This window comes from Vombatus ursinus, unplaced genomic scaffold (genome assembly GCF_900497805.2).
Source record: "Vombatus ursinus unplaced genomic scaffold, bare-nosed wombat genome assembly UNPS02014820.1, whole genome shotgun sequence".
In the NCBI taxonomy this organism is placed as follows: Eukaryota; Metazoa; Chordata; class Mammalia; order Diprotodontia; family Vombatidae; genus Vombatus; species Vombatus ursinus.
In genome coordinates, this window is record NW_020954598.1 from 20,685,448 (window position 1) to 20,694,452 (window position 9,005).

The window sequence follows — 9,005 nt, forward strand, 5'->3', positions numbered from 1 at the left end:
CCCCAGGGAATCTCTTACCTGAACAAGACCTGTCTCAGCCATTTAGCCGGCATCCATCTTTTTCCTTTCCGGACTCCCACTCAGACTAGGGACAGCGTAGGACTCTCCCTTCCCCAATCAGAAACTGTCGTGTGGCTATGTTTATATTCCTGTCTGTTTTGGTGGAGCCTGAGTCAAAATGGGGGAGAGAACAGGGACTGCAGCTTGGGTCAGGGTTCCCTACTCCCTTCTCCTTTCTTCCCCTCACTCAGCCCTTGCTCCCTCACCCCCACCTCAGTCATCTGTCTGGGTTTCCAGCCCATCACCACTCTGACTCAGCCAGCCTGGTGGGTGAGTAACAGCTCAGTCTCCAGCAGGTCTATGCCTCACCTCCCCAGCCTCTCTCTGTCTTCCTCTGGGGGACCCTGGCTGGGCCAGCTGTTTCCTTATGGCTTTGCAGGCCTCTTTCCCCAGGTTCCTGGGAATGACAATGATAACAACATCACAACAACAATAATCATTACAGTAAGAACAATAATAACTTAGCACTTTCCTCACAACTATCCTACCTATAAAGGATAAACTGAGGCTCAGAAATTTGTGACCCTTTGGCAACAGAGTAGGTCAATGTTAGAGCTGAGACTTGAACCCAAATCTCCTTATTCCACGTCCTGTAGTTCTGACTTGAAGAGCCTGGGAGCCCTAGGGATTGAGAGGCATTTTTTTCGTGAATTGACCTCACCTAAGAATAGAAAATTCCCAGTGGGAGGCAGGCAGACCATGGCCGGTGGTGCCTTACTGTTAACACTGACTGGTGTGGGGAACACAATAGGGGCTACCGAAATGATGCGATTTCAGGGACACTTGAAAGCTTCACTGAATCCTGAAGTGGGGTAGGAGGTTGGATTAGATGAATCATAGGGTAGTAGAATCTGGAAAAGGCCCCAGAGGTAGTCTAGTTCAGTCCCTACCTGAGCGGGAATGCTGTCTACAACTTCACCAACAAATGGTTGTCCAGCCTCTGCCTGACCACCTCCAGTGATGGGCACTGATGACTTCCAGAGGCAGCCCTTTCTGTTTTTGGATTGATCTAATGGTTTGGAGATTGTTTTCTTCCATAAAGCCTAAATCTATCTCTTTGCAGTTTCTACCCCTTATTCTTAGCTCTACCCTCTAGGGCAAAGCAGAACAAATTAAATCCCTCTTCAATGGGATATTCCTTCAATATTTGAAGATAGCTATCATACCCACAACCTTTAATTATTTTTCCATATGCTAAATATCCCTAGTTCCTTCAATGGATTCTCATATACCTTGGTCTCTAGTCACCTCCTCATTCCAATCTCACTCCTCTGAACATGCTTCAGCTGGTCAGTGTTCTTTCTAGCCCTCCCTAATTATACTGACTTTAGCAAGGATCTCCTCTCTTCATATCTGATCTAGTTCATCTTTGTTTTCCTTAGTGCCATTTGCATTTCTTCTGGTTTCCCTTCACTGCCATATTTCTCTGGTTGGCAAGGAAATCAAACATTTGCTGGTTGAAGCAGTTTCTTTCAGTCTCATTTTGACAGTTGATTTGTGTTGGTTACGTTTCCTTAGGAAATGCTAATGGTTTGTATTGATAACTGTTCTTTTATCCATTTCCCATTTGTGTGTATGTGTTAATAACTTGTTTAAATAGGTCAAAATGGAGTTACTGCAATTGGGTACCGCACCTTCTTGTTTGTATCCTTATCACTTGACAGTGATTTGGATCTTTGCTCCAACACATCAATGATCTGACTGTGCACAGACAGCTGATTCAGAAATGGCTCCCACATTGGCAACCAGTTGCATGCTATTCATTAAAAGATAGTCTTGTGACGTTCTTTGGTGCCAGTCACATCCTGTGTCTCATGCTTTCTTCTTGAATGATGCATAGGCATGAGGTTACTGTATAGTCGACAAGCCTCTAGTTTCTTTGGCTTCTTATTATTGAACCATGTTTTCCAACCTCATTTTTGCCATCCTCTCCTCTGTTCACTTTTGCCCCGAAGTCACCAAGTATTAAAGTACATGTTTATTTAATTTGGAGAGTCTCATCAAGCACTTCATAGAATATCTCCATCTCTTCATTTTCCATGAGAGATGTTGGTGAATAAACTGCAATTTTCTTCATGGCAGTCTTTTTGCAAAATTTCATGAAAAGTGCTACAATTCAAGATGACCAAGTAGTCCATGAAATAATTTGTCTTATTGACTTTGGACATAGGATAAAACCAGTTCTATAGAATCAGTTATGTTTGGCAAATTAGATAATGTTTGTAATGCACTTAGCACAGTACCTGGCACATAATTGGCACTTAATAAATATTTGTTCATTTCCTTTCCCCCTGGCCTCTCCAAGTAGAGCCCAAGAGACACCCTTCTATTTAGTCACCACTTCCTTTTGTCTTCTGGGTTTATTTATAGTGAGAAGTTCAAGACTGATGCAGTCCAGTCCTTCTAGGATTATATCTCTTTGTTGGTCACTGGACCAGAGGATGTCACATCTAGAGTACCAACAGTCAAGTTAATATTTACAGACAGTCTAAAACAGGTGTGATCATTGGTATCCTTTAGCCATTTTCTACCACTTTGTCACTGTCCCTGCAGAAGAGACTGCCCAGGATTGAGGGTCATTTTGTATTTTAGTTGGTTGACTTACCACGGCCAACCTCTGAGGCCCCTTCTAGCAAAAAAAAAATCTATGATCCTCTGATGCATCCTCTCACCCCCAAAATCTAGTCAGTGCCCAATAAGTTTGTTGAATGAATAAAGGAATCAGTGATTACACAAGCCAACTTGGAAAGTCATCTGGTGGTCCTGGGAGATGGCTAGAGGGCCAAAGAGCAGCAACTATTCCCAGCAAAGTTTGCTCTGGCCAGGGGCCCACTGCCCAGACACAGGCTGCTCCCTGGACACAGCGAGAGAGCTCAGTGTGTAAATGACAGCCTGATAAAAAGCTATCACTTCTCACCCTTTTAATGGGGGTCTCCTCGCCATAGCCCCAGCTCTCCCTTCCCACACACATTTTCTGTAGCAGTTTCCATGGTTTCACTCGCCCTTCTCCCCTCTTTAATCCCACTCCATTCTCCCATTGTGTCCACATGTCTTTCCCTACCCCCAAACTGGGGTGATGGGTGAACTCCAGCTTAGCTCCAGACTGACTAGTCTAGACCACAGTCCCCGAGAATATTCTTCCCTTCCCTGACAAGGGGAGTGGGGGTGGTACTGGGGTGTGGGCTTTCAGGGACAATGGGAAGAACCCTGGATGGGAACCAAAAGACTTGGGTTTCGGTCCTGACCCTGCCAGTAGCTTGCTGGGTGACCTTGGACAAGTCTCTTTGGACCTGCTTTTCTTCTACACTAAAATAGGAGAGATTTATTTGGTGATCTCTGAGGATCTTTCCAGCTCCGATATTCTGTCTTATAGTATGGGGAAGTGGGATGCTTGGAATTGAGTATCAGAGACTGGGTTCGAATTCTGACTCTCCTGTAACCTGGGTGGTCTTGGGAACAGAATCTCACTTACACATACAACCTCAACGGTGGCTAACATAACTACTTTCTGTGATTGAATAAGATCGCTGGGGTATAAAACAATCTTCTGTAGACTCACTGAAAGCAACGATGGGGCAACTAAGTGGAGGGTGGGTTGGAGTGGGAAGAGATTTGAGGTAGGAGGACTAATTAGAAGGCTATTGCAATAATCCAGGTATGAAGTAATGAAGGCCTGAACAGTAAGAAGAAAGAAGAGGATGTATTTGAGAGGTGTTTGTAGAGAAAGAATAATAAAATAATAAATAAAATAATAAAATTTGACAAATGATTTGTATATGTGGGGTGAGCAAGAGAAAGGAGTGGAGGATCCCTCTGAGTTTGCAGGCCTAAGTAATTGGGATGTTAGTGGTGCCCTCCATAATAATACAGAAGTTCAGGAAAGGGGAGAGTTCAGGAGAAAAGATAAAGAATTCTGGATTGGACATGCCGTGATGCCTATAGAACAGTCAGTTCAGTCAGACAGTTGGTGATTTGGATATATACTGCTCAGGAAAGAGATGAGGATCAGATATACAGATGTGGGAATCAAACACTGGGAATGGTGCTGATAACTGAACCCACAGGATCAGCAAGTGGCGGAGTATAGAAAGAGAAAAGAGAAGAAGGCCCAGGACAGAGCCTTGGAGGACACCCACAGATAATAGGCATGCCATGAATGAAGATCAGGCCAAAGAGAATGAGAAGGTTCTCTGACAGGTAAGAGGAGAACCGAGAGAGGGAGTCACAAACAAACAAACTAACAAAAAACACATTAGGAGGGAGTATCCAGGAGAATGGTCATCAGTGTCAAATGCTGCAGAGGGGTCAAGAAAGGTGAGAATCGAGAAAAGATCATGAGACTTGGCCCTTAAGAGATCACTAATAACTTTAGAGAGAGCGGGGGAATTCAGGTAAATTCATTCAGGTCAATGATGAGGTTGGAAACTGGACTGCAGAGGGGTCTGTGAGAGAGTGAGAAGAGAGGAACATTTGGTTGAGAAGGGGGAGAGAGATATGAGATGACAGCTGACAGGCAGGGAAGAATCTAGTGATTCTTTTTGAAGGTACAGAAGATTTGAGCATATTTGTGGGCAGCAGAGAAGGAGCCAATAGGTAGAAAAGATCAGTGACTGGAGACTGGAGACAGAGTGGGGATGATGTGTGTGGGGAAGGCAGGAGAGCAACCTGCTAGAGAATGCAGAAAGGAATGGAATCAGTGCTGCGTGCTTCTCGAGGGGGTTGGCTTCGGCAGAGACACGAGTGAGGGAGGAGGTAGAGATGATGTCAGAGGGATGTGAGGTGAGGAGGAGGGAAGAGGAGAGAGCTCGTGGCAAATGGCTCCAATGTATTTGGTGGAACATGAGACAAAGTCCTCAGCAGAGAAGATGGGAGGAGGCTTGATGAGAGAAGGAAAGGAAAGCTGCAGTGGCAGTGCGGTATGGATTCCATTAGATTTGAGTCGAAGAATTGCCTTGTTGGAGTGAAGGCCTGGTGTGAGTTTGTAAGACCCACTCAGTATGGCGTCATGATTTCCTCCAATGCTGTTCAGCACTATGATGAGTAGAAGTCAAGGAGGTGAATGGTGGACATAACCCATGGTTAAGGTTTGGCCAGAAATGGAAGGGAGTCAAGAGTACGTAGTCATGTAGTGTAGAATTGAACTCTCCTCTCTTCCCAGTCTTGACCCTTTGGTGAACCAGTTCAACTCTACACTACCATGTACTCTTCACTAAGAAATGACCGAGCCATGTGGACTTATTTATAGAAATAAAAGAGTTCATTATGGCAATTCAGAACCAAGTCCTTACCACAGAAAATAGTAGATAGGTTGTTCTTAAGGAATTATTGATCAAGGCAAATTATGTTTCACAAGGAAATGGTAGAAATTAGGCAATAATTGCAGGTTGTAAAAATTTTGCACCTACAGAATACCTAATATGACATGACCTAATGAAGGAAAAGGATTCATACGTAGAAAATTATTTGTAGCAACTCTGTATGTGATGGCAAAGAACTGGAAATGAAGGGGGTTATCGATCAGGGCATGGATAAACAGATTATGGTATGTGAATATAATGGGATACTAAAGCCTGGAAGACTTGAATTGCTGCATGGGGAAGTGAGCAGAACCAGGAGGACAATTTATACAATAAAAGAACATTATAAAGGCAAGCAACCCTGAAAAAGTTAAGAACTATGGTCAAGGCAATGAATAATCATGATTCTGAAGGTCCAATGAAGAAACATGTTAATCACCTCCTGACATCTCCACCAGAAGATGATGATGAATTTAGGATGTATTATAAGACGTTTTGTGGAATGAATCATACTTTCTGGACATGATCAATGTGAGAATTTGTTTTGCTTGACTATACATATTTGTTACCTAATTATGTTGCTTGATTATGTTTTTTCTTTTTTCAATGGGGAGGAGATGGGAGGGAGAGAAGATAGATTTCTGTTAATGAAAAAAAATAAAACTTTTAAAAAGGCATGACCTGTTCAATAGAATTACAGAATCACAGTCTTCTAGATCCAGAACAGTAAGGGACCTTAGGGATGATCTAGTCCAATCCCAAAATACATCAGAAGCTCATTTTCTTTCAGAAACTAACAGACAGGAAACCCCTACATTCCAAATGCAGGCTTCAGATTATTCTTGAAAATTCAACAAATAAATTGTACTGGCACTGGAGCATTCTCACAGACACAATTATTGCTCACATTCATCTAAATTGATCTCCAAAAGGAGTAGGAATATTTTACGTGAACATTGTCATACCAATATTCACAATAGAGCCAGACCCTGCTGAGGAATGGGGGATGGGGTGGGGAGAGGAGCTTCTAGATTTGTCCGTCAATCACCTACTATGTGCCGGGTACTGTACTAAGCAGGGGGGAATACAAAGGAAAGCAAAAGACAGTGCCTACCCTCAAGGAGCTTATAGTCTGATGGTCTGTGACAAAGCAACTTCTACCTTCTCTCTAGGCTTCCCCAACAAATATCATGGGAAGGTCCACCACACTACCAGGCTTGTCCCAATTCATGGCATCATGGCAAGTGTAGTGTTTGAGGGACTAGTTGATTTCCTCCAGTTCTGTTCAGCAGTGTGATGAGGAGGTTGGTGATTGTTTTCATCAGAGATCCTGAGTCTTCCACAGGTGTTTATCTTTATGATGTTGTTGTCACTGTTTATTGTTCTCCTGGTTCTGCTCACTTCATTCAGTGCATACTACTTGGGATTCTCTGAAATTCTCTCTTTTGGTATTGCTTAGTGCATACTACCATCTCCTTACATTCATATGCCAAGATTTGTTCAGGCATTCTCCAATTGTCTAAAAGACCATCAAAGGAATCTCCTTAGATTCTAGTTCTTTTCTTTTTCTTTCCTTTATATGATCACACTATTTTATTTTTGAATTTCTACTTAGCTCTCATTCTCCTTGTCCTCACTTTGACCTCCAGTCCCTTAGTACTATACCAGATTTTCACCCAACTCTTTTATTTCTATAAATAAGTCCACATGGCTTGGTCATTTCTTTCATCCTTCTTTGTTGATGTTTGGTTGGTTGAATTCATGCAGATGTTGCCCACAGAGGGTCCTTTGACTTTACTCTTGGATCTTAGCTATTTCATATGCTATTTTCAGAAGAAGACTATTTTCAGTTATGTTAGACAAATCCATGGTATATACTGCAATTTCTACTGCTTGGTGAAATATCTTGTTCCAGAAGTGTTTCTAAAAATTTTAAGTTGTTTATCATGTGCTCTGATAATGTCTTTCAATCTTATTCCTTCTTTTTGATGAGGCAGTGTTCTTCTTTCTATAGCTGCCTTAGTTATATAGGGTTTTGTTGGGATACTTTCCAAATCTGTTATGGTCTATTTTAAAGCTCTGAAAGAGTATGTGAAGATTAATATTGCATAGGTATTGTTTTAAATGTGTTCTTCATGTTGGATTTTGATTTCAGGATGCCAGTAAGACTCTTGACACACAGCCACCACTTCTCCTCGATAGCTTTATGCTAGCTGCGTCTCACCTGGAAGAGACCAAGGAGAAAATGAAGAAGCATGTATTAAGAGCTTACCATGTGCCATGTACTATGCTAAGTGGTAGGAATTCAAATGCCAAAGCAAAGACAGTCCCTGCCCTTAAGGAACTTACATTCTAACAGAAAAGTATTGATCAGGAAGGGATATTTTGATAGAATTTATTTGATTGTGGTTCCAGACTAGAAGAGTAGGGCAGGAATAGGGGCTACAACTTAAAGCAGCATGGCAGCTGGCAAGAAGATGGCCACATAGTCAAGTAAAGTGTGGATGTAGCCCCTTCCTTCAAGATGACACCGAAGACAAGAAAGGAAGCGGTTGTCCCCTCCCCCCAAGACAGAAGCCAGGTCCAAGTCCTTGAAGGCCATTAAGGCAGTGTTGAAGGGTGTCCATAGCCACAAAAAGAATAAGATCTGAACATCCCCCATCTTCCAGTGACCCAAGACACTAAGACTTCAAAGGCAGCCCAAATACCTTCAGGAAAGTGCCCCTAGGAGAACCAGGCTTGATCACTGTCCCATCATTAAGTTTCCTTGACCACTGAGTCTGCTATGAAGGCAACTGAGAACAACAACATCCTTCATCTTCATTGTGGACGTCAAGCATCAGATCAAGCAGGCAGTAAAGAAGCTTTATAGCATCTATGTGACCAAGGTCAACACACTGATCTCGCCCAATGGAGAGAAGAAGGTCTATGTCTGACTGCTCCAGACTATGATGCTTTGGATGTTGCCAACAAAATTGGAATAATCTAATTGGAATAATCACACTATGTCTAGCTATCCCACTCTGCCTACTATAAAAAGTTTTCCAGTTAAAGAATAAATAAATAGAGTGTGGCTGTAGCAAGTCTTAAATACAATGCATAACTGAGGCAATTGCTCATCAATAAGTAGGTCCCAGGCTGGAAGTTCTAGGGAGGAAACTCAAATTAAGGCTTGGTTTCTGGTCTGGACACCATGTTGACTATTAGGCAGAGGCTGAAAGTGAAGCAAGGCTAAAATATTTGTAAGTATCCTCTTTGCCCATTGGTTCAATTTGACCTCTAAATTCAAGCTCAAAGCCTTTGGTATCTGTCTTTTCTTAGCATTCATTAAACACTCTTATTAAACCTCAGTGATCTATCGATATCATTGGAAGCATATTCTACAAGATGGAAGAGCTGCCCATGCTGTCAGGGTACATTGAGTGATTAACACGATCTTTTGATATAGCTACTGCTGGGCAGCTAGGTGACACAGTGAATAGAGCTCTGGCCTTGGAGTCAGGAAGACCTGAGTTCAAATGCAGCCTCAGACACTTAACACTTACTAGCTGTGTGACCCTGGGCAAGTCACTTAACCCCAGGCAAATCACTTAACCCCAACTGCCTCACCAAAAAGCCAAAAAAAAAAAAAAAAACCAACCAAACAAA